We start from the raw sequence: 23,145 nt of genomic DNA, 5'->3' as shown, positions 1-23,145 counted from the left end.
ATTTTTAGTAGGATAATAAGAATACATAAATGATGTCTTCCTGCATATTGCCTGAAAAGTTACTGGTAGAGATGGGAACTTAGCCCACACCTCACTTGTCAGTGCTTTGATGACAGGGCAACTATGTCTTGGTTTCTCTTCTCATATGCTGATGCACAATTCTGTTAGCAAGGAGAGGTTTTATTTCCTCTATGGTGGAAAGCATCTTCCACATTTAAGCAAAATATTTACTCTTTGTTTACATCCTTTAAAGGTTAAAGTAATGAAGTGGTTACAGTGTTTGCCGCACTTTTGGTGTAAATGGCTGAAATGAAACTGTGTGGCAATTTGAGACAGTAATGAGAAAGATGATGATAAACTGAAGAGATGGCGCTCACACTGTCTTTTTGTGTACAATCTCTCATGCACAGTTAGAAGCAGTAAAAATTTGAGAGCAATTACAAGAGAACCAGAGCTGCCAGAACTTTTTTTTCTCTCTCTTCAAATGACCAGAAAAACTGCAGTCATAAATGACAAATTTAATAATCAAACAGTATTTACCAGTATGTGCATATGTGAGCACAGCATCTGCAATGCTCACCATGATTACTGAGGCAAACTAGGGCACACTGTGCCCACAGTTAGCCCAGCAGTGCAGCTGGCTTTGGGTGGGTGGGCTTCTGTGGCTGCCACAGGTGTTACAGATGCTCTGGATTGGGCAGAAAGTAAGGCAGGACCTTGAGTATAGAAACCTGTATATTCCTGGTGCCTGGCTCCAGCACAAAGCAGCAGTGCTGTTACTTCCAAGGAGACACTATTGCGTCGGCCTTTCCGGAAAGAAGTTCCCTGTTGTCCAGATGTGAAAATTAGTTTCAGGCTAACACAGAAATATTGAGCACCACTAGAAAGGACAACAGCTCAGATGTGGAAGGCAGCCAGGCCTCACTGCAGACTGTGGCGAGGGTAAAAAGGTTGTCGTCAGTGACTGTATTTAAAAAAGAGTTATAAAAAAGCTTCCAAAAGCTGTGCATCCTACCAAGCAAAACTACTCTAATTAAACTGATAATTTTAAAATAAAAGGGCTGCAGAGAAACCAAGAAAACCAGCAAATCCCTTCTTTCTGTTTTTTCTAGATAATACAAAGTGTTATTAAAAAAAAAAAAAAAGTATGTTAAAAATCTATTTATAAATCAAAAGAAGAAAAGCAGGCAAAAAATTGTGCAAGCAGCATTAAGCTGCAAAAATTTTCCTTGGACACATTGCAGTACCTTTTCAAAGCAGCATATGGGGTTTATTCTGGTGACTCTAATTTTAACATGAATGAGAGTCACGTGGAATACTCCTGGCATACTGCTTTGAAAATAAATCCCTGCATGATTAAGAAAGACTGAAATCTTTTTAAACATCTATTTTTATTTTTTTAAAACCGATTCTGAAATGTTTTTAAAGGAAAGCATTAATGGAATGAAAATGGTCCAACCCTGAACAAAGCACTAATGTAACAGGTAGAAATACTACTGGCTTAGCCCTGTAGATATGTTTGTGTTTCAGAGGCTGGGTAATGAAGAGTGAGGAAAACTTGGAGTTTGTATCCACTGTTGCAACTGCCTCTGCATTGCTTGACCTTTGTAAATTTGTGTCTTCACTTGGAAAATGAAGTAATCACTCCACCTACCATGTGCAAAGAGCAGAGGGTTCAGCAAAGAGAGTACAAGGCAGGATTTGTCTCTGCAATGGCAAGCATTGCCATGCTGCAGTATTGACACATCTTTAGCTCGTGGATGGTGGAGACTGAAGAAATATGTACTCTGAAGATCAATTAGAGAGAGACTCATTAGCGGGAAGGAAGTTCTGAGCAGATGCAACAGCCCTGACAAAGTGAGCCAGAACACTGATAGAGCTGGGCCTGGTGTGTGGGCTGAATGTGAAGCAGGGTTGCTGCAGGGAGGTTCAGAGAGTCCTTTCTGACAGCCGGTCCTTCCTACCCATCTTCAGAGAAAGCAGTCTTAACAGCTTCTTGAAATGTTTTGAAAAGGATAAGACAGAAAATGTCCATAAAACCATATTGAGGAATACAGACATGAGCACAGTGAGGAGTATGGACAGTCATCTGGTGTCCTTCCAAAGATGCCAAGAAAGAGGGAAAAGTTACTTTTCATTTTCTAATTCTTTTTGCTTTTTTTTCCCCTTTTTTTTTAAACTGAGAATGCAAGGTTTATTTTTATAACTTTAGTTTTGTGTGGGCTGCTGCTTCAGTGCTTGAGGATCTCCTCTGATTGTTTGCAATACCTTATTGCCTGTCTTACTAATATTTATCTACCTTGACATCAGAGACACTCATGCAAAAAAAGAAATTGCCTGCCTTTTATTCTTTTCACAAAATCTTCAAAAGTGACATCATGATGCTGAGCTCACCTGTCCTTCTTATCTGTTGACTTTGAGTGGGGTTTTTCTGGTCATTTCCACAGAGTTGCCACTTTCCAGACTTAAACATGAAATGAAACAGGCAGCATAAAGAAAGAGTATTTATGCCAGCCTTATTTAAGCAAGAGACTTCATTTAAGCAAGCCTATTTATATAGTGAGGTTATTTATACTACATTTGGCTGTGAATGGGCGTGTGTGGGCACGCTTCTGTTGTGCATGCAACACGTGTTTGGGGTATGTATATTTGGCTGCACATTTCCATGTACAGGGATTGAAAAAGTGGCTGTTAGTGTCTTTGAGAAAGGGATGTTGCAAAGCCTAGCTCAGGGAGATTTTGAAATCCTCAGGAACAGATGCCTGCTGCCAGAGGCTGACACAGAATAGAAGCATCAGTAGCTCATTTTGTATACTCCAAATTTACCTTATGAGGTTGTGGATGGAAGATATTGACCTTTCTGGCTGAAGCTAAGCGTTCACTCAGTAAATTGCTCCTATTAGAGCACACTTGCAATAACTCCATGGTAAACAGCCCTAACTGTTCATTCAGCTTATGTGAGCATTCATGTGACTTTCATTCCTGCATGAGGTGGAAGCAGACAGAACACGTTCTTAGGAAAATTTGTTGGGTGCTTGCTGGACCTGGAAACTGGACTCATGTTTTCTGTTCTTCTCATTAACTGTAGTCTTGGCAATCCCTTTCTGCACCACCGGAGTCTTCCGACACTTACCCTTCCCTGCAAGCCTGGGATGCAAAAGCAGTGCTAAGGTGATGTGATAAACATGGATTGGCACTCATCAACAGCTATTAAAATAATAGTCTGAAGGTCCTTCAGCAGCAGCTGGGAAGGTGAACCAAGGCAAAGATAACTCTGTAACTGAGTTGTTTTCAGTATACTCTTTCTAAACATCATCAACTAGCATTGTCAGTCTGGCCTTAAAGGTGCACAATCATGGCAACAGTTCCTCTTAAGGCTGCTGGGTGTCTGATTGTTGCTCTTAAATAACACACAGCAGAAGCTTCCAAAATTAAAATGCACACATAGAAATCTCTCCTCAATAAAAATCCTGGGGTTTTTTTCCAGAGTGGCTAGGCGAGTAAATACTGGGTTTTTAGAAATCCAGAGATGTTTGCTAGCATCATCCATTGTGACAGTCTTAAGGGTCTGTTGGATTAAACCCAAAGCCCCTGCTTCAGGTCTCACACTACTAATCTCTTCTCCATTAGCAAGGGAGAGCATGAGTTTTGTGTGAACAGATTTAATCTTCCTGTGCAGCAGATGTGCTGACACATGGGTTTCTCCAGTCAATGGGGTAAATAATCTTCTGTTTAAGTAGTTCCTAAGTACCTATTTATGTAATTAACATTATAAAAAAACATGCATCATTATTTAAACAGTGAACCATGACAGCATCAGACTGAGTTCAGATAACTGAGACAGATGATTTTTTCCTTTATTTTGTCCATCCTATTTTTCTTTGGTTTTGTTAAAATCAGAAAAGCTAAAGAAATCATTCTGTTACCATTTCACATTATCAAGTAGAGATTTAACTACCATCTTCTAGAAGAAAACTGCAGTGCACTAATGAATAAGATGGAGGGGAGCATGCATGCATGAAAGAGAGACAAGAGCAAGAACCTACAGGGCATAATTTGCTTCAACAGTGTTAGTACGATGTACATTCCACAGTGCCCGTCCTACAGAGACCCAAGTATTAAATGGAAGTCTTAGACTGTTTGGATTGAAGATAAACCCAGCTTCTATTGCTTGTTTGGCGGCCCGTGCAAAGTGCGAGCTGGAGAAATAGCTAAAGATGAAAGGCAAAATACTGCAGTGATGTGAAATTGTTCTGTCCTGGCCACATGTACTCCAGACAGTGATTGAATGAGAGAACTGAAATTACAATGACATGACTGAAAATGCTCTCAGTATGTTGCAAAGGGTTTTCACACAAAATTATGATATGCATTTGAGCAATGTAGGCAAAGGAAGGAGCAGGGAAAATCCTAACCCCACCAGTGGATGAAGAATATGTGATAAATTTGGCAGATAATGCTCATATGGTCTGAATGTACTGAAAATTTTAAAACTCACAAGGTGATTTCTGAGCCTCTTGCAGTTGTGTATTTAAGAGTGCTATGTGAAGAATCCTGAAGCCGATGATGTGTACTGTGAAACCTTCTGCTGTCTACTGTCTGGATTTATTATAATTGATTTGAAATTCTTCAGTGCCCTCTCATGCTATATGACTGCAATGTATGTTGGAAATGGCAAGACTTAAAGGTTGCAGACAGCTGCAGGGGCTTGTGTATTTTAAGAGCTTTTTTAATATGATAGCTATCCAAAGACAAACTAACTATGATTGTATATGACACTGCCGCCAAACCTAAACATCACTTGAGGTTGTTTGTCTGCTGTATCCAGTATCAAGGTTAGAAATAATTTTCTTTTTTTCCTTGTGCATGTATCAAAATCTATGCAACTCCAGATTTGTTCACTGTAACAGAACAGTCTTCCTCTAAGCAACCCAGTTTCTCCTTCTTCCTTTTTCAGACTAGGTTTCTTATGAGGGGTTGTGGTGCCTTTCTTCTTTTTGTTTAGTTGTTCTTTGTTTTTTTTTCTAAGATGTGGCTATTTTGGTTCTGTATCAAAGGCAAGGCATTTTAGATCTTCTTGTAGTGAACATTGGAGGTGGAAATGGAGCCTACAGTCATGTTGTCTAGACTAGGAAGTCTCCTTTCACTACTCAGACTACATGTAATCATTTAGCAACAGGAAAACTGAGAACTATTCATGTCAGTTCCTGTAGCCAATTTCGGGATCGTTTGTAGGCTGTCTTTGGCTTAGCTGAAGAGCTTCAGTTGTCAGAGATGATGAAGAAGAATTGCAAATTCAACACCCCTAGACAGTCATCATCCAGACTACCGTTGTGTATGTCCAGGACTGTTGCATGAAATTCTATAAAGCTCTGATTTAATTTGTATAACACAAGTGGAGACTTTCTTTAATGCATGTCTTTGTTCCTTGCAGTTTTTTAACTTGTGTATGCATCCTCAGAATGGGGAAACCTATCCAGTGGCGCAGGAAGAGACTTGAATGCTCCCTGTGGTCACAGCCCAGGGGAAGGTTGTAAACACTGAAGGCGCTCCTTGGTGCTTGGATGGTGGAAATGCTTTGCAGAATGAAAGCTTCTGTGGTTCTGTAATTCATGTAGACCTTCTGGGTGCTATGGTGGCAGATCACCTCTGAAGGTCATGTCTAATCTGATTTGCAAAGCTGTGTTCCTGACTGTTTTCAGCAGCTTATATATCACTTGTGTGTTCCTAGTCAGATAAGCTTTGTGGTTTGTAGTAAACCTGTCGTAAATGGCAGAAAGGATAAATGTCTCTTTATGCTCTGGCCCAGCATTTTCATTTGAATTTGTGTTTTTGTGTTACTATGCAAAATCTTCTTTCTGATACAGTAGTATTAGAAAAAAACCCCAAACCTTCAAACCTGGTCATTTGAAATAAAGTGTAGGGGCCTCCTGATAAAAGAGTCATGAAGTTTTCTGATTCTAAGATTTGGGAAAAACCAAACTAAATGTGAAATATGGCCTTGGAAGTCTCTGAAATACTTGTTTGTATTATCTACAGAGTAGGTCCTAATTGACACTTCAAGAATACAGATGTGAAAGGGAAATATGTCAGTCTTCCTGGAATAAATCAATAGGACTAACTGTTCCTGGTGCAAATCAGCTGCTTCTAAAAATGGACTTTTGAAAGGGCTTGAAAGTTTACTCAGCATTATCAGGTAATTTATGGCACTGGAAGAGGAGTCACTGGGAGCCAACCAGCAAGTCTGTGACTTGGGAACTGTTAGTAGGTTAACCATCTTCCCCTTTAGGTATCTAGGCTAAAAAAAGAAAAAACCCACGATCTAGAAGGATGAGTAAGCATTATATCATCACTGATTGTTCCTCAGCTCCCACACACAAACAGGTCTTAGCCCATGACAGCATACTGGCAGGAGCTGCTGTCGGATTGACAAGTAGCAGCTTTGGTGTGAAGCCTTCCTGGAAATCTTTTATCCTTCTGATTGAACAGCATCATTTTATCCTCCTATCTTAGAAGATTTTTTCACAAATCTTATTTATTATGCTGCTTTGAAAATGCCTGGATTTTTCTAGCCTTGAATTTTTGATCTCCCTTAAAAGCTTTCTTAGGTGTCTGTGTCTTGTCCTGCTTTTTAGATTGCAGTGAAATACTTAGTGTGTTTATTCTCACAACACAACCTTGTGAGGAAAAGAAATGCAATTTGCAGGGGAGATTACTAAGGAAAGAAAGTGACAAAGGTGAGATTTCATAACCTTAAATCTAGTGGCTTGCTGTTGTCAGAAGCAGAGATCTCTGTCACTTCTGCTCCTTTCCTATGAAAGAAAACACCTTAAAAATGTGTCTTCTGAGTTCTTGACTGGTTGCCCTAATCTGGGACACAATCTTCTCCCTGTGAGCATGTGAAATGCAGATGGGAGTTTTGGAAACTGGGCCAAGGGAAATTTTCTCCAGATACATCAAAAGTTGCACTGCTAATCGTTTTTTTTTAATTGCAGTGGGGTTTTGTTTAGCAAAGCACAGCCTCATGAAGAGTTTTGAACTCTGTGCATCACATAACAGAAAGGAACAATGTATTTCATAAGGAACCTCTTCAATTTAATTTTGGCTTAAAAAATTAATTGTAGAGACCTTCTAGGGATGTGCCATTTGGTTTTCATTATACAGTAGCATTGAAACATTTATTGTTGGTTTGCATGATTATTTTAAGCTCTACATATTGACAGTGCATCCAGTCCATGACATGACAATAGCAGCTAGCAAAAATAACCTTGGAACTGCTGAAGTGTTTCACCATTCACAGAAAAATGACAGAGCATGCTCCACACTCTCAGACCACCCTCTTCCCTGTGTGATTTAGGTGGAAGGAGGAGTGGGAGAGGGATGGAACTGGACAGATTGCTTTCTTCCACAGCAAGTTCTGTCAGCAAATCTAGGCTTTTTAATTAGCCCTCATTTCCTTAAAAATGCACACTGAATATCTTTCCACAGTTTAATATTTCAAGACTGAAAGAATGACCGCAAAAGCTGGCAAGCTCAGGGTAATCCTTATAGTGATGGTGCTGCTCCAAAGGCAAATGAAAAGCTGAAGGTACAGCATTGCCAGAAGTGGACCCTTACAGCATCCTCAACCATTACGAATACAGTTCGCACAGAAGCTCACTTCTGTGTCAAGAATTATAGTTGAGTCACAGATGGCCTGAAAAGCCAAATCTCTGATGTAGCTCTCTGTTATGGCCTTGCTCTTGAGCACTAGACCAAGAGGCTTGGAAGACCTTCCTGGACTCTGGGTTAGACACAGGTAGAAGACATTTAACAGGGAGTGGCCTTTATTGTACAAGGAGATGAATCTACCTGTAAGTCTCTGTCATGGTGCATTTTAAAATGCTTCTATTTACTATGACAAATGGAGTGGATTTCTGTTACTAGTGCAATATAGAAATGTTGAGGTTTTTTAAGAAGATCTTTCATTTTTTTTATTCTTTTTCTTTTAGTTAAATGCAAGTAAGGGTTCCTGAAAAAGGAATGTATCCTCATTTTTTTTCCATCTGAAATTCTTTCTTAACACCATAATGATAGTATGTCAGTGTCTCATGGTCTGTCTGAGGTTATCTTTTTAATATAAATGCATGAACTTGACTTTTCTCCTCATCTTGCCGTTTCAGTAACAGGAACATGGAAAGAATGAAAGATTTTGTTTCAGTTGTCCCCAAAAAAGTCTGAGGAGCAGCCAGAAAATACCCCCAACTGCCAAACTGTTCCTTTGCTGACTGCATTGTTGGCTTGGGAATCTTGTCTCTCTCCAGTGTTCCTTTCTTCTAATCATCTCTCCTTCCTTATATTGTCAGAGGTCAGGATGGAGTTTTTGTCAATGACTACCAACTCTTTTGTGCATAAAGATTTCCTAGTGATGTGTTTCATTAGGCCCTAACAGGACAGGAAATACCCAGTGTAGAATTAGCTGCTTGAAGATGCAGGTCACTGTCTGTGGGTGCCAGATGCATTTTTGGAGGTTTCCGAATAGCTGTCTCAGATTTTCACCTTGTTTTGGAGAGATACAATATATGGAACTGGAAAACAAAATACAGTATTTTGACAGTAGTCTTGTCTTCTGCTGGTCAGTTAAATAAAGCTGAAATGTGCATAAGGTGTATTACTTGTTAGAGCAAGTCCAAAGTGGGGCCAAGAAGATGATCAGAGGGATGGAGCACCTCTCAGGGAGACACTGGAGCACTTTCCGTAGCTGGAGAGGGACTTTTTACAAGGGCATGGAGTGACATGACAAGGGGTAATGGCCTTAAAGTGAAAGAGTGTTGATTTAGATTAGATATTAGGAAGAAATTCTTTACTGTGAGGGAAGTGGAGGCACTGGGACAGATTGCCAGACAAGCTGTGGATGCCCCATCCCTGGGAGTGTTCAAGGCCAGATTGGATGGGACTTCAAGGAACCAGCATTCATAAAAGATATCCCTGCCCATGGCAGGGGGGTTGGATCTAGATGATCTTTAACTATTCTGTGATTCTGTGATGTGGGTACACAGGGAGTGTACCTCCTTAGCATATGCATGCATACAAGTGAACTTGGGGTATGTGCACACGTGTGTCGTGTGTGTGTGGTGTGTTTGCACAGGGAGAAAGTGAACACGTACACAGCTCTGTCTGCGTGTACTTTCCCAGCATGTACGAAAAGAGAGAGCAAACTCACAATCAAATAAGCAGCGAGAGCAGAGGGAAAAAAGATGAGATTGCAGTTGATTATGAGCCTGGCAGCAGATGTGCTACACAAATCCAGCCCGCTGCATCCAGGCTGTTTCCATGGCGATGGAGCGAGTAATTGTGGAGCTCCGGCGCGCTCCCCCGCGGCCCCCGCCAAGGTGGACCCGGGTGCCGGGTCCTCATCAGCGCTGCCTCTGGGTGAGCGCCGGGCTCTGGGACAAAAGGAGCGGGCGGGGAGGGGGAGCCCCAGAGCCGGAGATCTCTGATCTATTCATCCCCGCCGTGCGATGGCAGGATGCGAGGGAAGCTGCGCTCTCCCTCGGAAATACGGTCTCCCGAGATGCTAAATAAGCGGGCAGGAGTTTCCCTGCCGCGGGAGTGGGCTGCCATTGGCTGCCGCCGCCCGCCCGTGCCAATGGGAGCCCGCCGGGCGCCCGGCACATAAGCGGAGCTACGCGCGGGGCGCGGGCAGCGCAGCGGGCAAAGGTGCGCGGCCGCGGGGCAGCGCCTCTCACATGGCTGCGCCGGGCGCGGGTCTGCGCGGAGAGCCTCGCCACGGACCACCTGCCGCTGCCCGTGCGCACGGTGCCGCCCGCGGAAAGCAGCATTAAGTCATTCGCTCGCTGCCGTGTGGGAGGTGAATTTGTCATCGGGAACGATGGAGCTACGAGATCTCTGTAAGTAGATCCGTGTACTTTATCTTGCTATTTCAGCCTGGGCATGGAGCGATTAATGGTGTCGAGGAATGGGAAAAGCAAATTAGTTACAACTGTAAATAGCGTGAAGGATTCCCCGGTTTTGTTTCGCATGTGGCGAGATGCGTTCTTCCAAATGGTTTCAGGCATCGGACAAACTAGTTAGCTGTTTGCATTGCCTTGGGCGATTTTTTAGCCTAATTAAGGCTAGTCTGTGGAAGGATGCTGTGTTCTTTGGGGTATTTCAGATCACCCCTCTGTTTGAAAAGGAAAGCAAACCACATGGAGCAGAATATCTCAGGCACAAAAGTCTGGGGTGCCCGCATGTAGCCACCAGCGTTTGTGGTATCGGTATAATAATAAATGGTATGTTATTACATTGGTTTGTCGAATGCCAGTTCAGACCCTGAGCCAAGAAAACACAAGTTGCTCATCGTTCATCACTGTGTTCAGCACAAAAAAGTCATTGCTTTTCCTACCCTTCGTGTTCCTTTTCTCTTTTTTTCAAATTGATTTCTTCTTCTTTGAAGGCTTTTAAAAATGCATTTAATTCAAAAGCTTTCTTATTTGTTTATGAAACCTGTGGGTATGTGAAAAGTGTGGAGAGTTTCCTTTTTCACCATTGTGGGGCATGTGTTAGAAGTTGATTCCTTTGCCTGTTGGGACTCTGCTTTTGATTCTGTAAAGCAGAAACAGTATATTTAGAAAGGGGAGGGAAGTGTGTGTGCAAATCTGTCCCTCTGTAACCCTCTGGGGTTACTTCAGTTACACCAGCCATGAATTCAGCTCAGCATTGTTCATGTTTTATCATGACAGGGAGCTTTGCTGCATGGAGCTCACAGTTGTCTCTGCTTAACCCTCTCAGAGACTTAGTCCTCTTACCTGGTTTGTGGAAATACATAGGAGAAACAGCAGAAATGGGAAGAAGAAGATTTAGAAACACCTTTTTTGTATTTTCACCCTGTGCCTGAGCTAGTCAAGTGTATCAGGAATTTTATAGTAACCAAACTGGGTGCAAACATCTTACGAAGCTGGCTGCATTTTAGGGATCCATTTTTTGGTGTCTTGTGTTCATTTTAGAACTTAACATACAGCTTCATTTCCCATCATTAGGAACTGCTGAGAAGTCACATTGCTGCCTGGGAATCTCAGGCTGAGGGTGTAAATTTTTTTTTTATACGGTTTAAAAGCTGGTGAGCTTTGCTTTTGCCTTGCAAGTTGTGGCAGGAAGGTGTGTACGTGGAGCTTATCCCTCCAGTTAAAGGAATCAGCGTTGCCTCAGAGTTGATGCCAAAAAAAGAATTGTCAGTGTTTTCAAGAACTGCTGGATCAATATAAATTTTAAAAAATTACAGAACATAGAATTCTGTGCATCAATACAGGAAGAGTGTCTGTTGATGAAAGCTGTGTAAAGCTCCTCTGTGTAGTTTTGGGTGTTTAACCCAATGTATCACAAATGCAGGAGGGACTCCTTATTAAGCTTGAGTTATTGCTTTTTCTGAAGACACATATATAAGTCACTCTTCCCTGTGTTTCCCAGGGGTGTTTGGGTCGCCTTTTATTGAAATGATGGCCCCAGGCATCCTATGGCATTGGGCTTAGAAAAAAATGCATTTTCCTAAGGTACGCAAAAAAGAGATAACTGTTAGCTCTTATTGCAATACTTATTTTTGTTTGGCAGTGATGAAAGTGCCAAGAATGAATTTTCTTTTTTAATGAAGAAGGTATTTTGCTGCTATGTCACCTTCCCCAGGGTCTTGTATCATTCATTTGTATTTACTTAGCACTGGTGTAGCTGAAAATCCCATTGCGTACGGCAGTCTAGGCAAAGAGATGTGCCCACTCCCCATCTTGAAGGTGGATGCTTTGATCTAGGCTGAGATACTCCATAAAAATCTGTGAGAAAGCTTGGACCCTTGCACACCTGGGCATGGGTTGTTCCTGGCTCCAGGCTGGTCATTTTGAACACCTTTGGGATGCATCAAAATGAAGCTTAATTGCACCTTTGAGGGTTTTGAATTCCATCCCTACTGCCTTCTGCTTTATTTTCTGATTGCTGATGGTGAAAGCCTAGGAGAACATTGTCTTTTAAGGTCACTGCAACTCTTAAGATGATATTTTAATTCTTGTTAGCACTCCAGGGATATAGTTCAAACAACACAAACCTCTCAAATTTAGTCACCAGTGTTAGGCAAATACCGTATGTGATAGAGTTCCTCTCTCTCCCATAACCTTGTTTGAAGGGATTTTTTTGTCTATCCCTGTGCATTAGCAGATAAAAGGAGGAGACTGGGGGGGAGGGAGGGAGGGAGGGAGGGAGGGAAACAGTGTATAACTGCTAAGCACTGGATCAGTCTGTCTGAGGGCTTCACACCACAGTGGTGCCTGAGGTGGAAAAGCTCGTGTTGCAGTCAAAGCCATGCTTGCATTAGATTTTTGACCTGATGCTGCAGAGAACAGTTGCTCGTCGTTAGTGCTTGGGGAGGATCTATGTGGGAGAGGCATTTCAAATTCCCAGGCTATAAGAGTTCCAGCAACAGAGGAGTGAGTAGGCTTCAGTGAGAGCTGTGGCATGCTGGCAGCAGTTGGGAGGATGCAGAAGCTGAAAAAAAATGCTATCTTGGGGTAGCTTTAATTGGTTGCGTTGGAAAACACTTGGTTTGATGGGCTCATATGTCTTCTAAAATGCTTGGTGCCAGACCAAATTGGCATAGCTCCATTGACTTACACGAGATGCCACCAGGCATTGATCTGATCTTCAGTCTTATGCTTATATTTTTCTTGGAAGAGAGAGATTTTCACAAAGGCAGTGGGTTAATTTTTTCTTTCTATTTGCCTCAGTGACAGTAATATTGAAAACCTAAGTGGAATAGGCATTCCACAAGTTTTGTTTTGGTTATCCTTTATCTGCTTGTAGAGCCTCATACCCATATGTTAGTCTATACTGGAAGCATAGAGCAGAAATTCTGATCTGAGTTTTATATGTGTCCAGAGATATCAAATTTGAATATTTCATTATTTCCCTCCTTCAGTTACAAAAGCCCTGATGGTCATTCATGTTCTAGATAAACAGATGCTAGCACCACCAGTCTTCAGTTTTGCCTCAGATGTGTTTGGTTTTCACCCCATGATTCAAGTGAGTAGGTACAAATTTTTACACACAGGTGTAAAAAGGTGGCTCAATATGTTCACCTCCAAATGAATTGAAGACAGTTGTAACTCCAGTTGAGACTAACCACACAAATATAAACAGTTCCTTATTTTTGTGTTTGCAAAAAAAAAAAAAACAACCAACATTTTTAGGAAGAGTTTCTCCATGCTAAGACTTGCTTACATGGAACATCATGCCATGGAAAGCTCTCACTCCCTGTTCAGTGCATGCACACTCACGTCTCAAATGGCACACGCACGCAACAAAGCAACACCAAGCACAGAATAAAAGTGGAACAGCAGTAAAACAAAGACTTGTGACTTGTGAAAAGCCCATTGATTTGCTTGACACCCATTTTGTTCAACATTGTGCAGTGCTAATCTGAAAATTCCTGTGCGTCACGAAAACTTTTCAGAACAATAAGAACTGTCAATTCCAGCAGATTTTATAGACCTGTCATTATTCTTCTTGTCTTGAAGCACTAAGTGGCATATAGAGAGATTTTTGGCAGGAGTTCAGGACTACTCTCATAAAGAGGAATCGTGTGCCACTACCTCATGTATGTTATCATTTGAAGCTAGAGTTCAGCCCAGCACAGGCTCCTGGAAGCATGTCTTTCCCCATCCAAGTGTGCTGCTTTTATGGATCTCACTTATTTTGTCTCTTCAAAAACCCACAACTACGAACCACTGCTTTTTACTGCTTTTTTAGATGCAAAAATGTAAAAGAAAAAAATTGTACATTCTTTCTACATTTTGACTTGATATCTTCCAGAAAACTAGAATACTTTAATGAAATCCCATCCCCCTCCCCTATACCTGCTGCTTCTTCAGAAAAGAAAAGTGGGGATAGCAGTACTGATGGTTACAAGCAGAAGTTTTTATTAACTCCCTTTCTCTTGAGGTTGTATTGCTGGTACTTTCTTCTCTTGGAGCATCTGTTAAGAAAAAGCTCACACACCTTACATCCTTAGGAACTATAGCCCCCCTTAGACACATGCTTCTGTGAGGAGAAGCAAAATGATGGGAAGGAACACTGACTTTGTGTCAGAGAGGCTCAATTTAAAGTTCTTTTTCCAGAATGAGAGGGCATGTAACTTTACAGTGTTTTGTCTTCCATACTTACACTTCCCAGTGTAGCATCATCTGCATACATACCTCACCCAAATTAAATAAAGTTTCAGTGCAGTAAGGGTTGGGATATTCATTCTGAATACGAAAATACTCATTCAGTTATGCATCCTTGGTTTTGGTAACGTGCAGAATCCATACATTTTGCAATAAACCTTCAGCATTTTCAAAAGTCTGCCGGGCACAGATCCATTTTTTGTGGACTTGACAAAATTCTACCAGGTTTTGCAACTTAGGAATTCAGTGGTTTCAAAAAAGCATGTGAAAATCAGACCTCAGAGGACATGCATGACCTTCATCTAAACTAGAACTTTGATTAGCTCTATCTTGGGCATTTTAAACTTCTCTGTAATGCACAAAAGCAATCTTGTAATGGGGTGAAAAAGGAGATCTTCTTACTAGTGCTAGCCCACTGCTGAATTAATACATCAAATAATATGCTCTTATCCTGAATCACTGGATTGCTTTTATCAGAGCTTTTGATGTGGCAAAAAAAGTGCTTGTTCCATAGCTACAAACCTAACTTTCTTAGTCTTCCCTTCTCTTTGAACTTCAATTTTTTTAAGACTTGGAACATCATGATACAGAGAGCAGCATTCACAGCTAGGTGTTTCAAGACTCACATTCAGAGGCATATTAGAAGCCACACAAAGGGATTTTCTTTAAGTGAGGTTTTCAAATATATGTAACCTTCTGGCTTGACCTCTGGATCCACTCCCAGTCTGCATTTCAAGAAAAAGCATCTACCCATATATAGTTATCTCCAGTAAGATCAAAGCTGTTATTGTATTCTGACACCCGTGAGAAAGAAATGGATATATAAAAAAAAGTGGGGGAAATTGTGAAAAGATTTGAATGAGTTCACATTTATGAAAGACATGAACCCACGGATCTTGGAAGCGAAGGGAAGACTTTCAGGATAGCTGCAGAACGTTTCTTTATTGGTTAGCTTTGCCAAGCTGATTAAACAGACTTGCAAACATAAACAAAAATAGATTTTCTAGATCCCTACAAATATAGCTCTGCAAGTGCTTTGCCATGAAAGTTAATAAGGTTCTAACTTTAGACTGGGGTTTCTGCCTGGTGCCTAACAGAAGCCACTGCAAAATGTGGTGTTATTTCATTCTACCATTGCAGCCCCTCATCAAGGTGTGGTGTCTTTCCCAGTTTCCTCCATTTTTCTGGCAAAGGTATAGATTTATCCCCGCTCAGGCAGATACGTCCTGGAGGACTGAGAGGAAGTGTCTGCAGATTGAGAAATGCAGCTCTGTTTGTGTGCTCGTATTTCTTGCTGTCCTGTGTGAAGGCACCAGGAAGGCTTTGCAGTGCTTGTCCTTCCTCTGTGTGGACGGATCATCAGCAAAAGGTGCAGCAGAGTCAACGTGTGTGTTTTGCTGTGTTGCTCCCTTGCCTCAGCACGACCAGCCACAGCAGTGCCCCTGGCTTTCAGCCAGCTGGGGTGTGCCAGAACGTGCTGGAGCTAAAGCTTTGAGTGCCCTACAAGGGAAGCGTGTCCCAGTTTTTGGCAGCACCACAAGGTTATCACCTCCGCATCAGATAATTGAGCATGGTGCTGAGGAGTGTTGCGTATGGAAGAACCTTGTCCTACAAGAAAACTTCCTCACCCTTCCTGTGTTCAACACAAGGAGTTAAAATGTATCTGTGGCGCTAGCCACAGGGAAGGGAAGGACTGTAGATCAACCAGGCTTCCCTCCTGATTTTTGCTGTGCCCTCACAAGGGATCTTCTCCTCTGCCCCTCCCCATACTCACCTTTTGGAGGCTGGAATTAAGCCACTTGGCCAACAGAAGCTCCTCTCATCTTTCAGAAAGGGGAGCCTCCCTAATGTGAGACTCTTTGTTGTCTGTTTAAGCTCTCAGGGTCGTGCTTAGGAATAGCTATGGCTGCAAAGACATACAGAATGTCCATGAAACCTCTCACTTTTACACCACCAGTTGCTTTGGTGCATGGAGTAAATAAGAAAAGGCTTGAGTTAGGAACACTTCTGATGCTTTGTAACTGCAGTGAGGAGCTGGGTTATATTTATATGTTAATAGTTGGTCTTGAATTTTTCTGCCTTTAAATGCTACTATAACCCAGTTAAATATTTAATAGAAGAATGGAAAGTCTATTCACAGCAGTTTCACAAGTAAGTTCCTTTGTTCTCACTTCCCAACTTACCTTTTAAAATCCCCTATTCAAATTATCACCCTATCTCAAGCATCAACAGTGTTTTGCCATTATGCTTAGAATGTCATAAGTTCCATTTTCAATGGCAAGTGGAATTATGCTCATTTCTGATGGTACTGAATAGGTACAAGTGAGTCTTAAAATAAGTTCTGCTTTTTCATGCATGAAATTATGTATCAGTTCACCTCTGCATGCAGGATTTCCATCATTCAAAAGTCATGGGCATCTACTCCAGAATGAACTTTGCACCAATCCCAATAACAATTTTCATTGCTAAAGGTTCTAGCCCAGTGAATTTCAAGGCTTTGAATTTGTATTACATATTTAAGGTATAAGCAAAAAACTTTCTGTCTAAGAATGTCTTTGGTGGAGTAAATATCAAGTGTTTCAGGCATACAGTTCTGACCATTATCGTTTATCACTGACCTGGTAAGAAAAAAAATTGCTGGATTGTGTCAGATTTTTTGGTTTATAAAGGACTTTCTGTCAGGTTTCAACAAAGAATAAAAGAGACACCTGTCTAATTTTGTCAACTGTTATTGGGTACTAGTAATTGAATGAAATTTGGGGGTTTTTCAGTCAGAGAGATGAATGACAGATTTGTAATGTGAAAAGTATAGGAAAGCCCCACAGTTAATTCTATGATTTTAAAATTAAATGCCAGAGCTCAGTTGCTGATTGTTCCAGAAGTTTGCCTAAACTATGATTTAAAGGCTTTATTGCACCAAAATCCTAGAGGTTATTGCAGTTTGCAGCAGATAGTCACACTGTGTGGTTCTTGGGATTGTGAAGAAATGTACACATTTCATCATGATCTCCTGCACAGGCAGACATCTGGGCCTGAATCCAGATCCTTTCAGATCATGCCTTTGATCTGGTGTTCTCACCATTACTGCTGACAAACCATTTAACCTAGCAAGGGTATTGTGCATCTCTGATGCCACAGCCCATTTGGAGCATCTACGTGTCACCAGTGCCACAGAGCACCCATAAAAGGTGAACCCAGCAGGTTGTGGGGCACTTTTAGGGCAGAGTACAGTGGTCCTGCTTCACGATTCTGGTCACCTCAGCATTATTCATTGCTTATATGAACATCATGATCAGGGTGCAAACTCAAGAGCTGCTTAAAAGGAGCACCAGTCCAGAAGGCAAAACCTTGACCGTGTTGAAACAAGTGCTAGAACTCCCATCAGTTTTAGGCTGGTCCCTGTAATTAAGGGGTTGAATTCCTCCTGGGCTGAAGTGGTCAAATTGTACCATGAAGTCAGTCAAAGGGCATCTCCTCCTAAAGAAAATGAGAGATGTCAGAGAGCTCTGTGTGAGTCAGTCACAGAAGAAGTAACAATTTTGATTACTGATACACAAAAAAGAATGTTCCACCAGGGATAACAGCTTGTTACTTGCTCTGCTCTCGGGATGCAGGGAGAAAGGAAGAGAAAGTGCGTGCTTGTAGCCAAGCTGGCTGCTACAGTCCAGCAGCACAGTCAATCAAATTGTTCCATCCTTCCAAGTCATTCTGTAATATCACTGATTTATCTTGCTGCCATGCTATTGTCCCCTGTTGATAATTCCAGTTTTGTCAAGATATGACAGAGATTTTGCAGAAAACCTGCAAGCTACTCTTACCAGCGGCAAACAGTAGGAGAGCAAAGTAAGATTTCCTCCTTTTCATTGATGCCTATAAATAGCCCATGCTAACCTTAACAGCCCTGAAGACCTAGGGAATCTTTTTTTCTAAAAAAAGAATCCATTATTTTTAAAACTACATTGACTCAGCAGAAGTAGACGTGTGTGCTTTAGATCATGGTAGGTTGACAATCAAGCCCTGCTGTGAACGCTTAGCTCTTCAATTCTGGCTGTAATGTTTTACATTTATTTTAACTCTGCAGTGTACTGGCACAAGTCTTGATGAAATGTCCAGAAAGGATACTGCTTTAGTTACTGTATATATTTAAAAAGAAAGGTCTTATTTACAGTTTTTACAATTTAGTTCTCTGTTTCTTCGATTTTTCCCTATGTACATGAGACAGAGAGGAGATAATTAACCAAAGCGCATTTAATTTATGTCTAAGAATGGGTTGCTTAATAACAAATTTTGTAGTTCTCTGTTGTGCTAAGCAGAATTAGTCACAGGAGCCATTATATGGACTTGAGTGGTACTACTCTAATATGCAAGTGCTATCCAAACATGATTTGAGCTACTTTGAAAAGTGTAAGAAGTTTCTTAAGAAAGCTGAGTCCCTTGGTCTTTCAGATGGGAGAGTTTTTTCAATATGGCATTAGTATGCATGCATCCAATTAGAAATTAATGGGAAATCCAGATTTATGTAGTAGGAGGAGATAACTAGGATGCTTGCCATTACTGATGCAAGAAGAAAAATGGTTGTCTCTGTGTGTATAGATGTTATAAATAATCTGGGCATACATCACCTTTTAGTTTGCTCTGTAGTCCTACAAGACTTTTTAATAATACAACTCACAGGGTCTTCAGTAGAAATGTAAATTTTTGCAGAAGATGCAGATCTGTGTTTTTCCAGATAATTTTAATTTTTCATGGGATTCTAGGCAGATTTTAAAGGTATCTCCAAAAAAAGTAGTTTTATACATATGCCATACTGACAAATGTTTACGTGAAACAAGGCTGTAAAACAACATAAAGATATTACCTACCAATCAAGTTATTTCCCTGCTGTTATCAGTCTTGAGAAGGAGTTCTGAAAATACCATAAAGAAGTATGAGTTTGAAAAGAAAGAAAAACTGCAGATTTCCACTATTTTGTGTATTTTTGGGTTTGATAGAAAGGAACATTAAACTACCTGGGTTTGATGGGAGCATTTGATCACCTGAGATTCTGTCTGCCCTGCTCTTAATCCTGTGGTATTTCAGGATCCTTAACCACCAATTTCTAAAGACGATAATCCAACCCCATGCAGTCAGTTGTGTTCCTCTCATCAAGAGCCACACTGGAGTTACTGGTCTTTCAATGGAAACTGGCTTAACCTAGCAGGTGGTTAGATTTTGTTGAATTTTCTTCTATAAGAGTTAGGCTGGTCTATTAGTTGGTTTCAGTGTAATGCTTAGATGTCATTCTTTTATTAGGGTCTTTTGAGGGTAGCCTTACTTCAGTGATGATGAAAATCACCCCTGCTTAGAAATCTCACCTCTGGCAAAACCTCAGTTAGCATCATGAAAAAGAACTTTCCTGTACAGGCTGTTCACTTTTGCTCACTGATCTGGCAGTCCACTGTCTCCCCCAGTGCTTTGCTTTGATGTGGCTTGTCTTACCACATGGTAAATAGGAGAGAACACCTCCTGGTAACCACAAAAAATTTCATACAGATATCAGCATGATCTGATTATACCTCCAGTGCAGATATCCTACCCTAAATGTTCTAGTTTGCTATAAGAGAGAACAAGAATGGGAGCCAGTTCTCAGGCATATTGCTCTGCAACCCCTTCCTCGTCCAGAAGCTGCTAATGAGCCCTCAGAATTAGATGAATCTCTTTTAAAATACTAAATCATAGCATTTTACATTCCTTTCTAGTTTATTTTAGAAAATCAGTCCTAAGATAAAGGACTTTAGAAGCAAAAATAACAGGATGATGCAATAAAGCTAGTGGTCGTGTTTGCAGCTGAGCAAGTGTCAGGAGTCAGGCTGAAGATGTTTATAGATGCCATCTAGTAGCTTTCCACTGACATCAGGGGGCACTCAGATTTGCTTCAACTTATAGCTGGAGAGGCATAATAAATTCTCTGTTGGCCAAGTTGATCACTTAGAAGCTACATTCCAAGCATATCATGGGAACAATCCGCAGATGTACATGACACTAGCTTGCAAGTTTCCTATTACATACAGGCCAATTTGATACATCTCTTCTGGAAATCTTTAGTATCCTTACTTAAAACTAGGAAAGCTAGTAAAGGGACTTGTCTCTAAAGCTCTGGAAAAATGAATTAAAGTTGCTCTGAATTTTACCAGAGCAGAATAATAGCCAGAAAGTACTCAGTAAAATCCAAGGGAGGAAAGCAGGGTGCATGTCCTTGCAGCCTCTGACGGCAAAGAAGAGTGAACAGTGGGGAAAGGCAGAACAGTATGCCAAGATTTGTTCAAGCTGGCAGTGTGTGTTGTGAAGGGAGGAGAGAACATTCATATCAGAGTGCCATATCAGAGTGGAAACACTAAGACCAACCTTGAGCAAGAAAGTATTATTTGTATTTGGCAGGCATCGTGTCTCTGAGAAGTAGGAAAGGAGAAAGTCCTGTCTCACGGTGTGGTTGATGACTACATCAAACTGACACAATCTGCTTCAGTCCTTCCATCCACCACAGATTTGTTGTACCACCTTGAACCAAGCAGGGTAACTTCCCGCCTGGTCCCTGGCTTTCTGCCTCTGTCACCCGTGAACAGTAGCACTGTCCTGACTTAACGGGATATTGCAGATATAAAGTGTACTGAAGATTCAATTCTGTGATTCAGAGCAAGCAAAATCAGGCTTGAGCCCTTAGGGTTAAGATTTCCCTGCAAAAGAGCTGCAATAAAGTTTACAGACGTAAACACATTTTATTAGCCAAGGATGCTTTTGTAGTTAAAATACCACAATTCTAGTTTCTTAAAGGAGATGTGAAATTTCCTGTAACACAAGAGGTTTTGTAGAGAAGCAGGAGTAACCAGTGCTATGTGCTAACCCTGAAACTGTGTCTTGTGTTCTGTCAACTTATTTCTGGCTCACTATGTCCAAATGAGGGCTATCTTTCTTCAAAACTCAATTTTATCACTGTTTCAGCCAAATTTGGGTCAGATAGAGCTAAAATTCAGGTAAGCATACTATATAAAGTGAAAATAAATGGTAGTCCGTAGCTGGACACTGTAAAGGTTTAAACTAGACCAGTGATGCCAGTTGTTTGTTGAGCAGTGTTGGGTCACATAAAAGTTCCAGGTTGTTACATGGTTCGGTGTCCCCCACCACTAGCCAGTGTCTCCTCCTTCTGTGCATATCCCCTTTCTCAGTGCAAGATGCAGGCCTGCTGTGTGATGGGAAGATGTGCAAGTTGGCTTATTGGGGAGGAAGGAATGAGGGAACCCTCAAGAATAAGGAGAGAGGGGGAAGAAGAGAGAATAGGCCATGTTGTTTTGGAGACCATAGGTAGGTCACCTTCAATTAGGTATCTATTACAGAGGTATTTTCCACCTTGTTTCTGCAAGTGCTAGGATTGGAAAAAGTATTTGAGTAACTTCTGTATAATTTACATTTTTCCAGTGCTTCCATTTACATTGGGATGCTTTAGTTCCTCAAAACAAATAAAAGACAATGTGGCATCTTCACCATGCTGACCAAAAACCAATCGTCTTAAAGGAAGAAAAGATTAGAAATATAAATAGCTACCAAAAATATGTCCCTGATCTTAAAAAATGCTGAGTCCTAGGATGTTTCTGCTGTTAATGCTTTGTCTCTCCACCCCTTTTTTTTTCTTTTTCTAGCCTGGTAGTGGCAGCCCATACAATTATGAGCTACTGCACAGTTTTGCACCTAAGGTACACAGTCACATTTAGAATCTGACAGTGTTCTTCTTCTGAAACAGGAACACTGCTTGCGGCCCACAATTGAAACAATTAGCTTCATTTAAAAAAAAATAATTGTTCTCTGGCTTACAGATACATTTTAAGAATTAGTTAAAAGGAAACAAAAGAAAAAATTTCAAGTAGACAGGTGAACAAGCCTCAGTACTTCACCAGATCTTAGGGTTTTGAAAACATAAATGATTTAAATTAAAAACCATTTGAGAATATATAATAGAAGAAAGGGCTCTGACAACAGCAGATGGAGCAAAATAGAAATGGTGATGTTACTCTGTGTACCTGCTTGCACGAAAAACAGCAGCTGTAAGGAGGAATTTGAACTAAACTCTATCAACATGTATTCTTATAGCTCTTTTTAATGGGTTATTCTGTTCCTCTCCCAGTTTCTCTTGACCCTTTTCTGAGGGTTAAATTAATCCCTTGTGCAGCTCAGCTGAGGATAATGAAGTTGTCCTATGGTACGGATGTAGCCTTTGGGTTTGACCTACAGAAGGCTGAGCCTCTATTCCTCACTATGTTTTCAGGCAATTTTATTTATGTTGCATTAATTAAAAACACCTTCAACATTCCCCAGGCTTATGTACTCTCCTGTGCAGAATAAAGGAGATTCCAGCATCTGCGCTCTCTCAGCCCATCCATGCCGATGCAGACAGTAGAAAATTCTGCTAATGAGGGGATCTTAATGACCTTGATCATGTTTGTGAGCAAAAAGGCTCATGTTCTGATAGAACTGGCGTGGGCATGGTTTATGATGTGAGGAACAATTTGGATTCCTTTTTGGAGCCATAGGCACAACTTGCATTTGGCTAGTAAGGCAGAGCCTTTTTTGCTGTTGGTGAATGCGAGGCATTAAACCATGTGGTCATCTGGAATTTGATACCGGGTAGGCAGACCAAAATGTCTGTTCCAGTTCCTATGTGTTATGTTTTTAAAAGGTCTCAAAACAGATGCTTTTATCTTTAACATTTTCAATACATCAGTGTCCATGAACAGTACCATGGGGTCTGAAACCTGGCTTTTTATCCAGTGTGAGAGACAAACTGAAATCTGGTCCAAAGTCACCCCATTATTCTGAGAATTTTGACTGCAGTAAATTTTCTCTCTCTCTCTCCTTCTCTCTCTCTCTCTCCTTCTCTCTCTCTCTCTCTCTCTCCTTCTCTTTCTCTCTCTCTCCTTCTCTTTCTCTC

The 23,145-nt window shown here is 41.1% G+C and overlaps 1 protein-coding gene across 13 annotated transcripts in view; it reads left to right on the top strand.

The window, feature by feature from the left end:
- The window catches only part of ELMO1 (engulfment and cell motility 1), a 312,095-nt gene that overhangs the window by 220,490 nt on the left and 68,460 nt on the right, over nt 1-23,145 (top strand). The window contains exon 1 of one of the 13 annotated variants that reach the window (XM_069007633.1): nt 9,704-9,890. The exons of the other annotated variants lie outside the window; for them this stretch is intronic. The gene's annotated coding sequence lies outside the window, so the exon portion shown is untranslated. Of the gene's footprint in view, nt 1-9,703; nt 9,891-23,145 lie in introns of those variants that run through there. 13 annotated transcript variants of the gene reach the window in all.

Source organism: Aphelocoma coerulescens, chromosome 2, assembly GCF_041296385.1.
Source record: "Aphelocoma coerulescens isolate FSJ_1873_10779 chromosome 2, UR_Acoe_1.0, whole genome shotgun sequence".
NCBI classification, from domain to species: Eukaryota; Metazoa; Chordata; class Aves; order Passeriformes; family Corvidae; genus Aphelocoma; species Aphelocoma coerulescens.
The sequence above is the reverse complement of the archived record's forward strand: the minus strand, read 5'-3'. Positions and strand labels throughout refer to the sequence as shown.